Source organism: Arvicola amphibius, chromosome 1, assembly GCF_903992535.2.
Source record: "Arvicola amphibius chromosome 1, mArvAmp1.2, whole genome shotgun sequence".
Taxonomy (NCBI): Eukaryota; Metazoa; Chordata; class Mammalia; order Rodentia; family Cricetidae; genus Arvicola; species Arvicola amphibius.
The window spans coordinates 79157627-79178625 of NC_052047.1; the positions used below are offsets into that span (position 1 = coordinate 79157627).

Genomic DNA, 20999 nt, shown 5'->3' on the forward strand with positions numbered 1-20999 from the left:
AGAGTTAGAGCACAAAGGAGCAGATGCCTGCCACAGGGCAATGGGGGCTAGCAGGACTCAAAGGGTGAGGCAGGACTAAGAAGCCTTTTACCCCAGACTAGTTTATGTGTCCTCTGCATTGTCCCTGTAATGAACTGGCCCAGTCTCTGCTAAGCTCTTTCTGACACAGCTTCAAAATACTTCGTTCTCATTCTACTCCAACAGTTCCCGCCCAATCAGTCTCCTGCTGGCCTGTGCCTATGTGAATCCTCCAGGACCAAACCATTCTTTCTATATTTCAAGAGCAGATAAGATTGGCTCTGGGCTTTCGGCCCCGCGCACTATGCTTCTTCCAGTTCTATGGCTATGCCGTGTATACTGCACTGCCTCTCTCTTTCATTAAGGTTATCTATGACTAAAAAATAAAGTCTTATAAAGTAAAAAACATTGAAACTTTTAGTGGTACTTATAGCTCTAGATTAGTATACAAAGTGTCAGGTTTCATTATATCATTTTCAAGCATAATTTTTGTTGATTTTCCCCCAATCCCCATCATCTCCTTGTTCCCTTCCATTTCTAATGTCTACTTTCTATTTTTATGTCACATGTTCAATTGCCCTTCACCATTCAACACTTTTGTTAATTTATTAAATTTGAAGTTGTAGATTTTTTGACACAAACACTATTTTCATTTAACAAAAAATTACACCATTTTGTCACCTCCCTCTCTTCCAACTCCATATCAAATATACAACCATTTATTCTTGAATTGTGTGGGTGATGTGTGTGTGTGTGTGTGTTATAAAATCTTGGGCTGACCATTTGGTACTGGATACCATTTAAGAGGCTTATCATTGAAGTTTAATTCTCCCTCAGTAGTCTTTTAATTGCTCGTAGATACTCATGTAGGACTGTGGCCCCTTGACATTTCCCCTATTTACGATAGCACATGAACTGTAATCATTGTTCATGTCTTGTTTAAACAGCCATATGGTTGAGATTTAATGAGGTGGCTTCCCTGTCAAAACCAAAGACACCATCTTATAAATTTCCCAGTCCTTTTCGCTCTCATATCTTTCTGTCCTCTTTTCCTGAAGGTTCCCTGAACCTTAGGTGTGTGTGTGTGTGTGTGTGTGTGTGTGTATGGTAGGTTTGGGAAGGGGATGTTGTAGACTTATCAGCTGGGGCTAGGCACCCCGCAGTCACTTGTTCTCCGCATTTTGACTGATTTAGCTTTCTGTAATGGCCATCTGCTTTAAAAAGAAGCTCCTGTAATGAGGGCCACACTTGTATGTGTTGAAGATGTATTTAGGATTAGTTTAGGAATTATACTGGCTTAGGAAAATGTCAGGAGTAGGTCTTCTTCTAAGATCCAGACCTCAACAATCAAAGTTAGCTGCCTAGGTTTACTGTACCAGGAATGACTTCTCTCCTGCCAAATTTAAGCCCAATTAGATGGCTGCTGGTTACCAAGATGTAAGTACCACTACCACACCTTTACAAATGTAGTACTGTTGAAGGGAGAGGCTGCTTGTTCATCCCAGCCACTGAAATAACCACACAGAAATTGTATTAATTAAATCACGGCTTGGCCCATTTGCTCTAGCCTCTTATTGGCTAACTCTCACATCTTGATTTACCCCATTTCTATTAATCTGTATATCGCCATGTGGCAGTGGCTTACTGGGGAAAATTCAGCATGTCTGACTCTGGTGGCTCCATGGCATCTCTCCTTTCTTCCTACCAGAATTCAGTTCTGTCTTCTCTGACTACCTAAGTAATGCCCCTAACAGGCTAAGGCAGTTTCTCTATTCACTAACCAATACAAGCAACACACAGAAAGAAGGACTTCCTACACCACAGTACTTTATCAGTCATTATTAAAGTTTATTGGAGTCACAGCTGGGCAGGGCTACTAATAGCTTTCCTCCCTTGTCAGCTTGCATAGTGATTCCAGTACTGAGGAAGCTAATCTTTAGGAAGGAGGCTCATGGTCAGATCCAGCTGGAGTTCTCTTAATCCTGTGTCCAAAGTATAGAGTATCCTCAGGAATAGAGACTTACCCTTAACTTTGGGGAGGTAAATAAACACAACAATCTTGAATTCCCCTGATCAAAAACTCAAAAGTTTTTACATGTTTGGTAATGGGGTTATGTTAGTCTATGGCTCTTTGGGAGAGATATTATCATCTCAAGAATATTAGTTCACATGTATGTAGATGTAACATGAGGTCAGCGGTGCGGGAGAATTGTCTGTATTCTGTCAATCATGTTTTAAATAAACACTGATTGGCCAGGCAGGAAGTATAGGTGGGTCAACCAGATAGAAAGTAGAGGCAGGGCAATGAGAACAGGAGAATTCTGGGAAGGAGGAAGCCCATTCCTCTAAGTCCTGCCCAGTTCCCACAGCCAGTAAGCCCCCAAAGAGAATCACAAAGAGAGTCTGCATTAAGTATAAACTGATTGGCCCATTAGCTCAGGCTTATTAGCTCTTGTAGCTTATATTAACCCATTATTCTTATCTATGTTAGCCACACGGCTAAATACCTTTTTCCTCGGGGCAGATCACATCTTGCTTCTTCCGTGATCTGGGCAGAACTGCGGAAAGGGAGCTTCCTGCTTCTCAGAATTCTCCGGTTCTCATCGCCCTGCCTCTACTTCCTGTCTGGTTGACCAGCCTATACTTCCTGCCTGGCCAATTAGCATTTATTTAAAACATGATTGACAAAATACAGACAATTCTCCCACACCATGTATACATATATGATATATACATATGTAACATATGTATGTGTGTATACTGTGTGTATGAACACACACACACATACACATTTCACATATACACATATATGAAGCAACCCTATCCATTTTAGGTAAATATAAATGATTTCCTATATCCAGAGAAAATTCTTAGCTTTATTATCCCATCACCCTTAGGATACCTCTAGTATCTTTGTTTGTTTGTTTGTTTGTTTTTTTGTGAAAGCTCATGCACCTTACAAGGTTCACAAATACAGCTTCTTAAAGCAATTTTCCTCATCCATCAAAGTAATATGACTTCTACAAATCATCAACCCCACACTACTAAATCTTAAGGAGAATTAGATGAAATAATCACCATCCCACTGGCTGGAACCATGGGCTGCCTAAGAAGGGAGAGCTAAGCACTAGTATTCACCACTTTCGGCTTCCAGACTGCGGTCACAATGTAACTGGCTGCCTCAAACGCACCACCATGGTGGACTGCACCTTTAGATGGTGTGCCAAAATAATCCTGTAGTCCTTCAACTGCTTTGTTCAGGTATTTTAACAGGAGGCAAGTAGCTAAATCATAAAACAAGGTAATCTAATACAAAAAGTGATACCAGCAAAAATTGGTTCCAGCAATGGAGTTGTGTCCATAATAAACCTGACTATATGGCATCTCTGAGGTTTTTGCAATGGGTTTGAAGGAGAAATATTGGAAAAATTTGGAACATTGGGTTCTAAACACACTTAAAAACATTTATAGTAAAAATACTATAAGCAGAGCTGACTGAGCCATTGTGGTGGAAGCTGGGAAAGCAAGAATGCTAAAAGAAATGAAGACAGCAGAGGACAGGTGGATAAGGGTTCAGAGGGCAACATGACTTCTATAAAGAATCGGGCTACATAACTTCGGCTTATACCATGGCAAAGAATCCAGTTATATTCTGTGTGTCTTAAGACATCTAGTGAGGTTGAATTATGTACTATATATGTAATGTACTAACTTACACAACAGCGGGAACTTCGAGACAGCACAGCATTCAGGCTGTAGCAAGGGAACAGCTCATTTAGGTCTACAGTAAGAAAAAGCAGACATGAAAAATGGGCAGTTCATCAAGCAAAGTGGGATGAGCAGGTCTGTTCCAGAAAACCCTGACTAATGCAGACGTTGGTACCAGAAGCAGTTTTAGAGCAACAGAGGTCTAAGAGGTGAATGTTTTAGGTATTTGGAATAGGCATTCCAATTTGCCAACACCAACAGCTACCAAAGCCTCTCTAGTTACGGAAATTTCTCCTAGAAGCCTGGAAAGTACTGAAGCCCATGGTGTGAACTATTTTACAAACTTAAGGAAACAAATGCATTTGATTATCCTGACTGACCGATTGCAAAAGACAAAAGATTTATGACTGTAAATAAAACTTTTGGCAATTTGTAGGAAAATAATGATGCTGGTTGGTTGCTTCTAACATCTCTAGAAAAACTGACAAAGGAAAAGAAAGCGCTCCGTAATTAAAAATTAACCAACTTCTAGCATCTCAGAATATGGTTAAAGACAACAATGAATTCAGGGATAAAACTGACTCCAAATGTATACAAATAGCCTAAAAGTTTCCAAGTGTGTCCTGGAAGAGAATCTTCCCTCCAGTAGTCAAAGAGATCAAGTTGTGGAAAGCCAACCTGAAGACCTCATCATGAGGCTGGCTGGATTACTGTGAAAATTTAAGTCCCGGCCTAGGCAGTTAAAGTAAGGGTATTAACTGGTAAAGAATGGGATCTATAAAATGTGTGGGCGGACTCTACTGAAGCGGAGAATTTGGAATCCTAAGGAACATACATGAACAACACACTGACCTATTGATGAAGGGATCATTAAAGATGTTGGGAAAAATTCAAAAATTGACAAAACACTTGGCTAACCAAAAGAAAAGACATAAATTAATAAAATTAGATCCAGAACAGCTCTCAGTGAAACTCAGATCATTAAGACATACTAAAAACAAGATCTCCTGAGTAAACTGGGAACGTGGGGGTCACGGGAGAGTGTAGGAGGGGAGAAGGGAGGAAAGGAGTAAAGAAAAATGTATGGCTCAATAGAAACAATTTTTAAAGAAACTACAAAAAACACACTTTATATCTGTATGTCAATACATTGAAAAAGTTTTATAAATAATTCAATCTTGACTTAAAATAAACCAAGGAGATATTAACAACTTAACCAATATGCAACACTTAATGAGACTCAATTGGTAACAAAGTGTCCTAGCTAAAAAAGTTCAAGCTCAGATAGATTCACTGTTGAATTCTATCAAAACTTCAATGATGACCTAACACCAATGTTGCCCAACTACTCCAGGGAACAGAAAAAGAAGGAATACTAAGACTTATTTTATAATCGTATCCTCCAATATTAAAACCAGATTAAAAACACAAAAAAAATTATTGGCAAATTTCTCTAATTAACAATAACAAAATTTCTCAATTAAAAAACTGGCAAGCAGAATTCAAGAATTACCAGAATATCAACAAAGTTAATTCACGATGATTAAAACGGCGAAATTCTAGGAAGATAAAAGTTGCTGAATGACTGGGCATGGTGGCTGACACCTTTAATCCCAGCAGAGGCAGGTGGAGCTCTATGAGGCCAGCCTGGTCTACACAGTGAGTTCCAGGACAGTCAGAGCTACATAGCTATTTTAGTCACTGTTCTAGTGCTGTGAACAGATGCTATGACCAAGGCAACTCTACAAAAGAAAACATCTGATTGTGGGCTTAACAGTTTTAGATGTTAGTCCCCATTATCATCATGATGGGGAGCATATTGTGTGCAAGCAGAAATGGTGCTGGAGAAGTAGCTTAGAGTTATACAGTCTGATCCACAGGAAGAGAGAAAGATCCCTGCTGGACCTAGTATGAGCTTTATGAAATCTGCCAACACATCCCCACAAAAGACTTTGTCCCATAAGGCAACACCTACTCCAACAAGGTCAATTCTTCCAGTCCTTCTTTTTTTTTTTTCTTAAATTTTATTAAACATTGAGCATCACTTCTTTAGGCTGACATTTAAAACAGAGTTGTAAATTACTATAATCTCATTTTCCTTCTGCAATCCTTCAAAAAGAGATTACAAATTAACTTTAAAATTCCCTATGTAAAAGTCACAAAGACTGTTCCTAGTCGATGAAGGACAAAATGAGGACTAAGTTTTTGCAGTAATAAAAGTCACATGTTTTCGAAAACTGCCACATAAATTAAAGCATTCATGGAAACCATTATTTTTTTAAGGTCATCAAATCAGATAGGTACCACAATCTTCACCCGCAGCCCATTACACAGGTCTCCGGAAGTTCTGAGCAGGCACGAAAATCAGATGAGCATTTCGTTCATTTTCTCTTCACATTTCTGACCCGAGGTTAATTGTAATTGACCACTCTGTGTGTGCATACTGTTGAGAGACCTGGAAGCTCACGGATCCTCTGTGTGTACCACTGCCTTCCCATATCTTCCTTCATGACGCCTTCCTGGAAGGGTTATTTTTTTCTAGGGACTGTAAAGAATTGCAGATATTTGGTCAAGGATAAGCTTTAGTCTGGAACAGCCTAAGGAGCTTACGATCTACTAAAAATGTCCCAGTTCCTCTATGATTTGATTTTCTTAGTGCCTACCCTTCTCTTTGAAAAGCAGGTCAAATTTCTCAACTAAACCATTTAATTAAAACAAATTGCTTCAACGACTTCATATGCATTCACCAAACAAACCTCTAGCTAAAAGCATTTGCTTGTGTCATTTTCGACTCTCATTTGAAGCCACTTAAGTGAAACCTAGCCTGTTCTTGGAAGGTTACAATTAACCTCGGGTCAGAAATGTGAAGAGAAAATGAACGAAATGCTCATCTGATTTTCGTGCCTGCTCAGAACTTCCAGTCCTACTTAAACAGTGTCACTCCTTGGTGACTATGTATTCAAACATGAGCCTATGAGGGCCATTGTTATTCAAACCACTATAATAGAGACCTGTCTCAAAAAGCAAAAATGATTGAATGTACATAAATTAACAAATCTAATATATCACCCTAATAGACTAACTCAAGGATAGAAAACAAGAATCCTAACAGTAGATGCAGAAAATAGCCTAAAGCACCTACAAAAGAAACATATCTCAACATCACCAAGGCTATTTATGACAAACCTTCATTCTTCTAAATGGGGGAAGAGTATTTCTACGCAATCTGGAGCAAAACAAGGGTACTCCACTTTTTCTATCCACTTGAATAAAGTCCTTGAAACCTTAGCTAAATGTGATAAAACTGAAAGGGAAGATGTCAATTATACCTATCCTTGGATGATATGATCTTAAATGTAAAAGATCTTTCAGGTTCTTTAAGAAAATTCTTACAACCAACAAACATTTTCAACAAAGGAGCAATAATCAAAATTAACACACACACACAAAGAATAGTTTTTTTATATAAGCATACTGAAAAAGGAAACAACCTTTCCAGTTTCAAAAATAAATAAAGAATACTTGGAATAAACAGACCACTAAAGAAAGAATATGCTATAAAATGAGCATGCCCCCATAGGTCCTATGTTTGAATACTTGGTCCCCAGCTAGTAGAACTGTTTGTAAAGGACTGGGTGTGGCCTAGCTGGAGGAGGTGAGGAGCTAAAAGTGGGCTTGAGGTTCCAAGACTTGTTATTACTAGTGTGCTGTCTGCCTTCTACTTGTCCATCCTAGTAGGAGCTTGGCAGACAGTAGTGAATCCATCTGGATTCTGGAGACCCAGACCAAAAGGTTTCAGAGGGGAACAATATTAGCAACCATGCTTGAGATATTTTGGCCAAGAATGCTGATACTGTTGTTGCCTGCTCTTACTTTAAGAATTTGCCTAGCTGGGCGGTGGTGGTGCACGCCTTTAATCCCAGCATGTGGGAGGCAGAGGCAAGTGGATCTCTGTGAGTTCAAGGCCAGCCTGGTCTATAAGAGCTAGTTCCAGGACAGGCTCCAAAAGCTACCAAGAAACCCTGTCTCGAAAAAACAAAAGAAAAAAAAAAAGAATTTGCCTAAAGCTAAACTGAAAAGTAATGAACTCATTTCTTTGTTGGACATTATAAGCCTAATATTGACTTTTTCCTGTGGTTATCAGTAATCTTGTGCAGGTTTACAGTGAAAAATAGCAAGTGGGGCAAAAATTAATGCAAAATACACAGTTTAAGGAGAAAATCAAGGCTGGGAAATTTAATGGTGGAGTCAGGGCTTGTGCTGAATGAGTAAGGAGAAGCAGAATTATCAGGGGAATGGGGAGGAGGTGTGCCCTAAGGACAAGGCTCCACTCAGCTAAGCTTCTCGTTTGTCAATGAATAAAGCCTAAGAATTTTCTGTTCCAAAAAAAGAAAGGTGGGGGGAGACAAAGAAGAGGGGAGCGGAGGGGAGAGGAGAGGGAGAGAGAGGAGAGAAAAGGAGAGAGAGGGCAGACAGAAAGAGATGAGAGAGAGGAGAGATGATGAGAGCGAGGAGAGAGGAAAGAAAGGTGCTGCAAATGTGATTCGTTAAAAGGTCAGACTTCAACCAAGCAGGAAGCAGAACTTGGGAGTATTGTTCACATAATTCTGGCTTCAGAGTCATGAAAGATACACAAGTAAAGGGGCTGTAGAATCTTACTCCATGCTTAAGGAAAGCTGCTGAAGCCAAGCAATGTGTGGCAAGGCAGTCCCTGCATGAAGGTCCATGAAGACCTGAGAAACCACTCCATGAAGATGTGAAAATAATGTCTGGGTTAAATTAGAGATTCCAAGATATTAGAGGTGCAAGGTTCATGGGATCTCTGCCAACAAGAATTGCATACAGGGAAACTGTGGCGGCCTAAAACTGTGAGTCTATTTCCACCTTGTCTGAAGATCAGAGTTTTAGCTTGTTCAAGGTTGACAGCAAGTGTGGCTACACACCCTAACCTAGGGTGTGGTTACTTGGTCTTTTTGACATTAAGATGGCCCATACAGGTAGATCCATTCTACCCTGACCAATGGTCAGGATATTCAAGTATGCTTCTGTTCCTTCTTTTGAAATAGGTTTGACCTTGAGAGTGAGTGGCTGCCTTCAGGAGACTAGGTCTAGGGTGGGTTCACTGCCTAAAACAACAGAATGCTATGGACTTGATGTATCAAAGTGTTGAAGCAATAACTATTCTAGTTGCCCTTTGTATCATGTTAAAGCAGTCTTTTGTCTTCTTCCCTTTATTGGGTATAAAAGTATATGGAAAACTAAACACAGCAATTTCAGTATTCACGGGAACGCCCTCCTGGTACTATCGTGTTTTCTGCTTTTATTATGTTCACTCATGTCTTCGTTCTCTTTACTATTTTTCTAATCCCCATGCCCCTACCCTGGTAAGTGGTATTTTTGTCAAAGCTGGTCTCCGACAGGAAACTAGCTCAAAATATGTTGCAGAAAGCAAAGTTCAAAGGGCAGAGCCAAAAATATAAAGCTACAAGATTTGAAGTTTGTACTGCTAGGTTACAGTCTCATTTGTTCTAGTATTTCCTCATTATATCCCCATCTTTCCCTCTAGAATGGTAATAGTCTCTTATATAATATGTTGCAATATGTAATATAAAAGTATGTAACATGCTTTTTCATTTGGCAGGGGGTTACAAATAAGAGATTGCCCTGAGTCTCAGGAAAAACTTGGATTTTGTATTTTAAAGTTTGATGTTGAAATTGTAAGACTATGGGAAGCTTTTGATGTTGGATTAAATGGATTTTGAATGATGGGTGATATGGTGACAAGTCTATGGAGGCTAGGGAGTGGATATGATGGTTTGAAAAATGGCTTCCATGGGCTCATATCCATGAATACTGGACCCCCACTTGTTAGAACTAGCTGGGAAAGATAAGGTGTGGCCTTGCTGGAGCTATGTCAAAGCAGCTGAGCTTTAAATGTATTTCTGCCTCCTGCACGTGGATCAAGATGTGAGCTCCCAGCTACTGCTCCCATCACCTATAGCTATGCCTTCATTCCATCATCTAACTCTAGTCTCTGCAACAATACATCCAATTAAGCTCTATCTTTTATAAACTGCCTTGGTCATGGTGTTTTATCACAAAAAGAAAAAAGAAAAAAGAAGAACATACATAAACAGATAGCTAAAATCATCCTGGGGGGGTGGGAGGCCAACTGTAAGCAGTATCATACTTGGTTGTACAATGTACTACATAGCCTAGTACCAAAACCAGCAAAGTATTTAAACAGAAACAGTCATATAGATCAGTGCAGAATATATAACCCAGAAACAAACCTACAACTACAGCCTCATAATTACTGACAAATATCCCACAAACAAACATTGGAGGGGAGAAAAAAAGCCTCTTCTACAGATGTTTCTAACAAAACTAGGTATGAGCAATGCTGAAGAATGAAACAAGAACCCCCTCTCATCCTATCTAAAGTTCAACATTACAGGAACCTTGGCCTTTACTGTAGAACCATGACAGTGCAGTTGCCAGAACAACACAGATCCCGGCCTTTACTAAAGATACAAGACGGTGAAACAGCCTAAAACCCACAGATCTCAGCCTTTACTGTGGACCCAGGACAGTGTAACTGCCAGAACAACACAAAAAGTAGGACATTTCTGTGCATGCAACCCAAGCAGCCCTGAGTCATCCTTAAAAGAGAGTCATCCTTATGCCCTGACCAGAAACTGTGAGAAATGCACTTCCATCTGAAATAGACTCCGTTACAATCTTCATCAAGGACTATCACTGGGAAGGAGGAGAAAGAAGGCACAGGAAGCTAAAAGCCCAGCAAAGCTAAGCAGTTTGAGAACCCAGACCCCGTTAAGTGTTTGGTATTTCTCTAAAAGTAGATCAAGGCCAGAAAAGAAAAGATTTCCTTTCTGATACTGTAATAGGCCAGTGACCTAAATAATCATGTTTCATATCACATGTGATGGCAATTCTTGGCTGTCAACCTGACGACATTTGGAATGAACTAAAACCCAAAATGGGGCACAACTGTGAAGGATTTTTTGCTTAAGTGAGAAATCTACTTCTAATACAGATCTTAAGCTAGGAAGACATCCCTTTAATCCAGATCTTTTGAGCTGGGAAAACCTACCCTCTTGTCTGGACCACATCTTCTGCTGGAAGCCTATTTGAGGACATAACAGATGAAAGTTTTTGCTCTTTGCTTGCTTTCTCCTCACTAGCAAGGACATTTCTTCACTGGCATTAGAGCCAGTTTCTTCAGGATTCCAGCACATACTACAAACCAGCAGCCTTATAGACTGAACAACTACTGGATTCTTGGACTTTCAATTCATAGCCAGCCATTATTGGATTAACTGGACCACAGCCTGTGATTCTAATAACCCCCCCGCCATGTGTGTTTAACATCCCTATATATTCATTCTATACGTTCTGTTACTTTACAGAACCCTGATTAACACAGTATCTTTATATGGAATAAGTTAACTTCAATTTCATTCCACTGGGAAAAAATGTTTGTTAGGTGGGTACAATGTGCAGACACCACTCTATAGACACCTAGGACAAAGTGGTAAACCAGTCAGTGTCTACCTTTTAGCAGATAGCAAAAAGTCAAATATTCAGGCAAGATGGTAGAAAACGTATCAAAATAAGTAAGTACAAGAAATAGAAACTCAACCAGCTTCCCAAGTATCTTGCTAAAGAGCAATGATATAAAAATATTAAGTGAAATAAGTCAAACCTAGAAAGTTGAGTATCACATTTTCTCTCAAACACAAGATCTAGATTTTGTAAAATCATAAAACTTGAAAGGGGACCATGAGAGAGTAAGGAGATTTAGAGGAGGAATAAAGGAGAGAATAAGAGAACACATAAGACAAGAAGCACTACAGAAGTTGGGGGGCTGCAGGAGGGAAGGAGACAAACAAGGACAGTGGGAGAGGGACCAATTAGGAACAAAGTATAAATGCTACAATGAAACGGAAATGCTGCCTTTAAAAACCTGCCTAAGGTGACCTAGAAAGTTGTACCATTTTACAACACAAATTCCATCAGGTCTCATATGTTCTAGGTTAATAAAACAATCTACATCTACTCTTTCCTATTTAAGGAAGCAATTGCTGCTTATGAAGATTATTTTCTACTATAAGTGATCTTGGTCAGCCCTCACTGTATTTACATACATGCACACAAAATATTCACGCTACTCCTTTATTTGTGTGCTAGAAATCACACATCACCAAACTCGACACTCAGTCCAACACACTACATTCCTCCTGTAACAAACAACAAAAAATTAACACTTACTCAATCCTATCCTTCAACATGTCGTGTGTTTAAAATGTATACTCAAATAAAATAAAATAAAATGTATACTCTCAAGTGCAGATATATAGATGTGTAAACATATACAGATATACATTTGTACCCACAGTTTTCCTGCCTCTACGAAACTGCTTAAAAGACGTATTTTATGGTATCCTGACGTTTAGGGACAGTCAATGATTTGCTACATTTTCACTTCTACAGGCAACGCCATTCAAGATTCAAACACTGTGAACACTTCAAAACGAGACTATCAGCTACAATCACAATGAAAATAAACAAAGGATCCCAAAGGGAAGGATTGGGTTACTTCCTATGGCTTGAATGTGTTCCCAGAAAACATGCTAAAAGGCTTAATCCCCAATGCAACAGAGTTGAGTGCCAAGGCCTAGTGGCCTTTTTTAAATCAAGAAGTCTTCATTTTCATCAACTGACTGAAGGACAATTACAAAACAGCTTGAGGTTGCCAGTCTACCACTTCCTTCTCTCTCAGTCACTATCATAGGATGGGGCTGCAACAAGAGCCTTGCTAAACGCTGGGCATGAACACGGCAATCCCCACCCTTTGAATTCCATTATCCAATTCGTGCCATGACACTAGCAATACAGACACATAAAGTACCTGCTGCCTGAGAACTACCAACCAGTGCTTCACCAAGCGTGTAGGTGAATTCAGAAAATACAATAAACTGAGAATGCCAACATTCCTGGGGGTGGGACTAGTTAGTACACCTTGGGAAGGAAACTAACTTCCAGACTTTAACCAGGATTTTCAGAAAGCTGTTTCAAGTACCACCCAAACTTCTGCATGATTATCTGTTGACAATTTGAGTGCAATATGGACAAAATTACTACCCTGCCCCCAAAGTAATGTGTCCACTACCTGCCCCATTCTTTACTTGCTTTGTTCCTACTACAGCAAAACACCTGTCACAAGATGCTACCTATGATTTTAATGTGTCACTCCAAAATTCACATGGAAATTTAATCTCCGTTACAGACTATTGAGGTCATGTCTGTTGGAGGTGATTAGTTCACAAAGCATGCCCCCTGTAGGTGGGATTATGACCCCTATTAAAGCCTCTTCACAGTGCTGTTGGCCTTCAGCCACACTGAGCGTGCTGCAGGCCACTCTGTGAAGCACTGAGACCAAGTTCTCAGCAGACCCTGCATCCGTTAGCACTGCTATACTTGGACTCCACAGCCTCCAGAATGTGAAAATTTATTACCTACAAATTATCCAGCTTCAGGCATTTTGTTATAGCCCAAGCAGTCTAAGGAAGAAAAGCATCTCAATTAACAATGCTTCAGCAGTTAACTTACTTTTTCCTTCAAACCAAAATGCTCAAGGAAATAAAATCCAGTATAACCTCTCACTAAAATCTGATAAATGTTTGTCATGGGAAAAATGTTTATTTTGAAACCTTTTTAGTTTAGAAATACAAAACCTCTTGTGGAGGGGAAAAGGAGAGAAAAACACAAAGTATACAGGCAACTTTTTACTTCATAAGCTTCTCACACCCTCATTTGTTCCCAGAGTACAGTAATAATCATCTGAAACGCAGGACGTTGTGATCTTACGAAATCAAACCCAGCTTCAAGAGAACAACCCCTCACTCCGTCCCAAGACAGCAGAAAAGAATAATACTGATTAAAATCTGACTCTGGCAGGTCCTTAATGAGGGCCTGGCTTTGGGCAGACGCATTTTAACACTCATTATGCTCCTTTGGGAAATGTCATTTTGGAACAGTCTGACATGTCTTTCTAAACCAACAAACGCATTAATTACACAAGAAGTTTTTCAGTTTTACATGACGTACAAGTAACAAGCCAGTTTAAAAAAAAAAATAAAGCCTTCAGATGGGCTCCACTGCTCTCAACCACTAGACTAGCAGAGATTCCGGATCTGCTTTAAGCACAACGAGAACAAAACTAGTATTTCCACAGACAGAAGACCTTCTCAATTTAAAAACATGACATTAGTATTTATTCTAGTGCTATGATGTCAACTAGAAAAAATAATCCATTACTAGCTGAAAAGAATATACCCAAGTATACACTTTACAGTTATTTTATGTTATGAGGTTGCATTGCATTAATGCACTAACACGTTTTATTCTAACTCCTTTGAATTATAGTACTGCATACATAATTTACACACTGATTGTAAAAGAAAACAAAAACTCAAAAACCACCCCCCAGAAGTCTATCCCGAGGGAAAACTGTGATTAGAATGCAATCCAGTGAGAAGCTTGGGGCTGTATTCCTCCTGCCATCCTCTCCGAATGGTTTTACATCATTTCAAGCATCTAAACAATTTCTTTCAGTTCTATAGCTATTGTAGTGTAATATGGGAAGTTACCTGTTTTCTACAGTCTCCTCTCTACCTCCCCCCCCCAAAAAAACTGATTTATTTGGCTTTCACTTTGGGAGGAAAATATTAAGTGGTAAATAACATGTAAAACAATGAAGTATTTTTTTAATTACAAAAAATAAAAGCTTTTCACACAACCAGCCAGGCAGCTGTCATCGCAAACGTTTCCTACGCAGCTCTAGCACTTGCAAACCCCTCAAGTTATTTGTTGCCTCTGCCTCCATTTCTTCCTGAGGATTAGATGAGTTGATTCACATCTGACAAGAACCGAACCAGGGTAAAATCTCAGCAGTTGTTATCATCCTCATGTGTACTAGAAAAGGATCAAGTCTTTACTAAATTCTACTCATATTTATTCAGTGTTCTTAACCTACATAAATACCAATCTATGAATGTATGCACTCTCAGTAAGATTAGGACCATTACAAAAACCTCTTCTCCCAGCCTCTAATGCTTACTGTCCTTTTGTCCCATTTACCAAGTGAAAACTTAGCACATGAGAATCAAGGTCAGGCCCTCACCAGAGCCAGAACCCACTATAGCATTATAAACTTGCATTTCAGAAAGAACAAAATTTGTATAATCTGCTAATCACCCAGTCTTGGGAATTTTGTTATAGCAGCCCAAAAGACCATGACACAGAGCATTCGATATACAATATTCATTAGTTCTTTTTCCTATAAATCAAAATAGTCAGTGTCAGAAAAAAAATCATTACTCTGGGCCGGGCGGTGGTGGCGCACGCCTTTAATCCCAGCACTCGGGAGGCAGAGGCAGGCGGATCTCTGAGTTCGAGGCCAGCCTGCTCTACAAGAGCTAGTTCCAGGACAGGCTCTAGAAACTACAGGGAAACCCTGTCTCGAAAATCCAAAAAAAAAAAAAAAAAATCATTACTCTGTATTATTATAACTGACTAATTGTCTATAGGGGAAAATACTTATTTTGAAATAAGTATAGTTTAGAAATAAAACACTCCAGGGAAGGGATGGCAGGAAGAGAAAAAAAAGTATACAGGCAGATAAGTAATATAGGCCTGTCTCCAAACTCACAATCTTAGTACGACAGACACACATATCAAAGTATGACCCAAGTTCACCCAAGTCTGCCAAGAAAGATAAAACCTTTCTGCTAAGTAAGTGAATGTTTGGGGAGGAAAGGGAAAAAAAACTACATTAAAAAAAAAAAAGAAAGAAAAAAAAGAAAAGTCATCAAAACTTTATTTGTTGTTCTGGAGGGCAAAGTTAGGGACATCACCACAGAAAACAAGCTTTGCGTCATTAAAACACCTTCGGCCCTGGCTGTGATGCGAGGAAAGAGGAGGCACACACACTGACTTGAGAAGCTACTGCCCTTCTTTCCCACTGAGAGGACAACTGTGGCCCAGTCAGACTCGGGTTTCTACTCCGAAATCTCTCTAAGATCCCACAATTCCCAAGTTGGCTTTTCCCAATACTCATACAAATGGGGTTTTCAATGGACAGAAAAGAGTCAATAACTTGGTTCCTTCCAGTTTTCGGGTTTTTTTTTTTTTTTTTGATACATGGTTTCATTATATAGCCCAGGCTGGCCTCTTCCTGCCCCTGATATTCTACCCCAAAGTTGGAGGATTTTAGGCATATACTCTTCATCAACCCGAAGTATCACTGTGTGTTACTTCTGTTTAAACCCATCTAACAGTATGCATTTAGTCACATGCCATGTCGAAAACAACTCCACCAGTATGAGTGGTAAAATATCTACTATTGAAGAGATTATAAAAATTAAGGGGTTTCCTAAATAGATCTAAACTTTACCACCCCAAAAAGTCAGTATTATTAGTTCCAAATCGAAGAGGAAGCTGAAACATTATGACTACAAAATTACAGACTACAGAAGAAGCCAAAGAGCTGCTCAGTCATTAAAAGCATTATTCTCTTATAGAGGACTGGGGTTCAGTTCCCAGCAACCATTCCAGGCAATTAGAATTTGTAATTTCAGCTCCAAGGAATTCAGCATCCTTTTGTGCCCCCAAAGGAACACTGCACTCACATGTACATACCCCAATACAGGCATACAGTTAAAACACAAAATACATTTTAAAGTCTAGAATATGTGCAGAAACTCAAACCAAGTCTTTCAACTCTTTGTAAATAAATACGGTTTCTCTAACTTTTCTATGCCATAATATGTACCAATTTTCTATGTCATAATATGATCTACAATGAATTTTAAGAGCAAAAGCATATGTCAAAAACAGAGTAGAATATTTTCTCTCAGCCTTCTCTCCTTTGTTACCTACCAAAGGGTTATAAACACCCTGTCAATAACACCAGTGTTTCAATAACAAATTATCAGCTTACTTTTCTTGAGGTCTTACATGACTTCTGAAGTCATGAACTTAAAATATAATTCAAGAAAGAAACACTGAGCCAGGCGGTGGTGACGCATGCCTTTAATCCCAACTCGTGGGAGGCAGAGGTGGGCAGATCTCTGTGAGTTCAAGGCTAGCCTGTCAACAAGAGCTAGTTCCAGGACAGGCTCCAAAGCTACAGAGAAACCCTGTCTCAAAAAAAAAAAAAAAAAAAAAAAAGGAAAGAAATACTATCCTTACACAGAATGGTAATTAAACTGCCTAAGGTTATGACAGGTACCAAGCAACAAGAAAAGGATGTAGGCAATCTGGTTCTGTCAGATTTCTACCAAAACAGTGATTTTGTTTCCCCCCCCCCCCAGATGAAACGTGGGTTCTCTGTACCTTAAGAGGATCAAGGAAATCAGGACTTGTCATGAATCTAGTCTGTCACTGAATACTTGGAGGTGATTCAATGTGCCTTTAATTTACTTTGATACTGGAAAACTTTATTAAATAAAATTCCTAGCTCACAAGTTGATATAGATTGTATTAGATATAAAAGCATTTTGAAAGTATTATTAGATATACAATACCAGTATATTATTAAAATACCCTGGGTTATATCAGTACATTAATAAAATGGGCTGATCTGCAACTCAAATGGTTTCATTTGCAGTCACTGCTAGATAGTCTATTTTATAAAGTTACTTACACAATAATGTTATTAATAGGGATATGGATCAGTTTCACAAAGAACCCAATGAATCCCATGATAGCAAATCCTATGGCTGTGGCCATGGCAATCTTCTGGAATTGTAAATATAAAACACAAAATTTGCATCAACTTTTTTGGCAGTCACTCAAAATATGAAGTAAAGCTATTAGCAATATTAATAAAGTTAGCAGCATATAATCTGATTGGTAGATACATAATTTTAAAAATGAAGAAAAAGTGGAAGAAGTAATAATACAAAACGACTTACAGGTTTCTAAATTCTATTTTTTGTTGACATTTAAAAGAAACACAGAAATGAAGTTATGCTCGAGAGTCCATCAACAGACACTAAAAGTATTTATTATTGTCAGTGACCAAAATAAAGAACAAAAACAAAGGATTGGGGTCAGCATACATAGTGCTTTGTATCATAACTTTTTTTTTTACTGTAACATATTGATCATAACAATAAATTGTAGCTTTGGGTACATTATTGACAATTAAGTTGTCTTTAATACCATGATGAAGTAAAAGGTAAGGACTGAAAATTCAAATTCAGGTCAGCAGTTTTATAAAAAGTTTTCAACTCAGGTATATTTCAGTCCTATTCTATCTCCTAAGGACACAACCCGACTGTCTCACCTAGCTCTCTTCTATTATGTGCTACCAGATCTCATTATCTTCCTTCATTCCTATCAAGGAAAATGTGTAACTGCACTTATTGAATGGCTATCCCTGACAGACCGACAGCCTCATGAGAATAAAGACCAGTATCTATTATTTTATTTAGGTATTTGATGTGTGCTAGCTAGTTTTATGTCAATTTGGCATGAGCTATTCATCTGAGAAAAGGGAACTCAAATTGTGAAAATGTCTCTATGAGATTCAGCTGCAGACAGGCAAGCCTGGAGTACACTTATAATTAGTGACTGACAGGGAAAGACCCTGCCCATTGTAGGTGGGGATAACCCTGGCCTGATATTCCCAGGTGTTTTAAGAAAGCAGGCTGAATAAGCCGTGAGGAACAAGCCAATAAGCAGCACCCCTCCATGGCCTATGCATCAGCTCCTGCCTCTAGGTTCTGCCCTGTTTGAGTTCCTCACTTGGCTTCCTTCAGTGGACTGTGATCCAAGGTATGTAAACCAAATAAACCCTTTCCTTCCCAAATAGCTTCTGGTCATAGTGTTCCGTCACAGCAATGCGAACCCTACGACAATATGTTACTCCATTACAGTCGGCCTCAAGTTCTAACCTACCAATTCATGGATTCAAGTAGACAAGTTCTAGCATGTCATTTAAGCTATGACATAAGAAAACAAAATAAACTGTCTAGGTTGTAATAACCACACCATTAATTTCATGTTAAAGTGTTATTCACTAGCGGGCAGAGCAGGGAAGATGCCAAAGGCTTCCACACACTAGTAATATGGAAGATACTAAAACATGACTCTCTGATAAGGATGAAAAGCCCTTAATAATCTCATAGCACAGAACTTTAAGCAGTTCTTGCTAAGGACACAAAGAAAGGGCAATGGCGGTGACGTCGATGCATCAATGCTGAGAAGCACTATAATCACTGAGCTGATTCCCAGCCTCGCAAAGACCGAATCAGCAGATGCTAACACAAGACTTAGAAAACACAAGGCTTTAGCGTTTTCTCTCACGGTGAGGATATTATTTACCTTTTCTGTCGGGCTTGGTGCATCTTTTAACCAGCCGAATTGAGTCCTTTACGAACTGCCGACTTGGCTCAACAAACTGCATTACCTGATCCATGACTGACTGTTAAAAAAAAAATCAAAGTAAAAGCACGAGACTCGTTAGAATTCTCTCGGATATTAGGCCTTGTTGAGTTACATACAAAGGAAAGTAGAGCAATGGTGAATTCAATTCATTAAAAAGCAACATTATAATAACATAATATACAGTGTTCATTTCTTTGTCATTGAAGAAACCATGAGACGACAGGCATGCAAGCACATTAATTAACAAGAATGTGATTCAATTATAAAACAGCTCTGGGAGCCATGGGTAAGGGAGCCATGGTAATTGCGCTTCATTTCCAGCTCTTGGAGGTCAGAGGAAAACATAAACCCCAGTAAGCCCCAGTTTCCTTAGCTAAGTCGGAGCAGTGGACAACATGAAACAGTTAAGGTTCACACTAAGAACTCTATATCCACATCTTGATTTAAAAAAAAAAAAAAAGCAATGGCATGCTAGTTTTCTCTGTGTTTCACTTAATTGTCCTTGAAGTGCAACCGCCCTAAAATCCACACTAAACCAATCACCGCGCTTGATGTTAAAAGAGAGCCATTAGTCCACCAAGAGACCCCTTGATGCAGACTCTTGACCAACTAAACTTGAAGTCAATTTCACAAGACAAACTCACCGACAGGTTCAGGGTAGCAGGCTCTGGAAGCCGCAAGAGACTGAGTTCACTAACAGGGCTGGCCGGGAAGTTCAGCAAAAAGGCTGCACCCCCAGATCTGGACGCTAAGCTCTTAGGGTCCATGAACTATTGGAAACCTCCTCTAGACAGGTAGGTAGATCCTGGATTTGGTCGCGTTCGTGGATGAATGGCTCTCTGCCCACCAGCCCATCAGCGATCCAGTCCAACTGACTTGGCCCTGGTCCCGCAGCTCCCAGGTCTCAGCTCCTGGCCTCTGGCTCCCAGGTCTCAGCTCCTGGCCTCTGGGCTCATCAACAGCACCCTCGTCCCCCCAGCCCGCCCATACCGTGGCTCCCTCGCCCTCCACTCCCCTTGTCCTCAGGGTCGCTCATTCCATGGCCCCTTCGCCCCCAGACCTCCTCGTTCCCCGAGTCTCCGGGCCCGCTCACTCCGAGCCCCGGTGGTCCCGGCGGCCCTTCGAATCCCCAGGACCTCCTCGTTCCCCGGTCCCTTCACGCCCAAACCCGCCCATCCCGCCACCCCTTAGCTCCCTGGGCCCTGGACAAGCTCTCCCCGGCCCGACCCAGGAGAAAAGTCTTACTTGCGGGACGGCGGCTTGAGAAGGTAGAGACTCGTAGCTTAGGAGAGGACTGAGCCCAACGGAACCGGAAACTGGTTTTCCACAGCCCGCCCATTGCTCCTTTCAATTGGTCCGTCACGCTAAGAAATCAGGGCGCCTGCGCGGTGCTACGTGTGTCTCCCCGGGCTTCCGGAGCGAGGAGACTCCGGTCTTTCCAGCACTTGGAAATCCTGTCGGGCCCTCTTTCCCTGCAGTCACCTCCCAGGCTCAGGCGCAGCCTCTCCAGCAGCCTCAACGTAAATCCATGAAATGGACGAGTGTCTGCGTTACAGCTCTGAGTCTCCCTACTGTGCTTGTCAATAATGTCACTGGTAAAAAATGGAACAAGCATCGTTGCATGAACGACTTAAATTAAAAATAATCTCCCTTCCCGGAGAGTAGCTTTCTGCTGTTAGTCATGGAAATTTAGCAGGAATTAAAGTCTATTTAGCAGTTTCTCATTAGCTCTGAGGGTTTAGATGTATTGTAGGTGCTAGCAGTCTCCGAGTGCAGTACTTTTGGGTCATTTCTGA

At 40.1% G+C, this 20999-nt stretch overlaps 1 long non-coding RNA gene across 6 annotated transcripts in view; it reads right to left on the minus strand.

Annotated features, from left to right (window-relative positions):
• LOC119816366 overlaps nt 1-20529 on the minus strand; it is a 64513-nt gene extending 43984 nt beyond the window's left edge. For 3 of the 6 annotated variants that reach the window (XR_005285754.1, XR_005285750.1, XR_005285753.1), the window contains exons 1-3: nt 20449-20529; nt 19141-19240; nt 17456-17550 (exon numbers count right to left, since the gene is read on the minus strand). This is a non-coding gene — a long non-coding RNA (uncharacterized LOC119816366). Of the gene's footprint in view, nt 1-4987; nt 6272-17455; nt 17551-19140; nt 19241-20448 lie in introns of those variants that run through there. The other 3 variants (XR_005285756.1, XR_005285751.1, XR_005285752.1) reach the window with 2 other exon arrangements.
• Nucleotides 20530-20999: the final 470 nt, after the last annotated feature.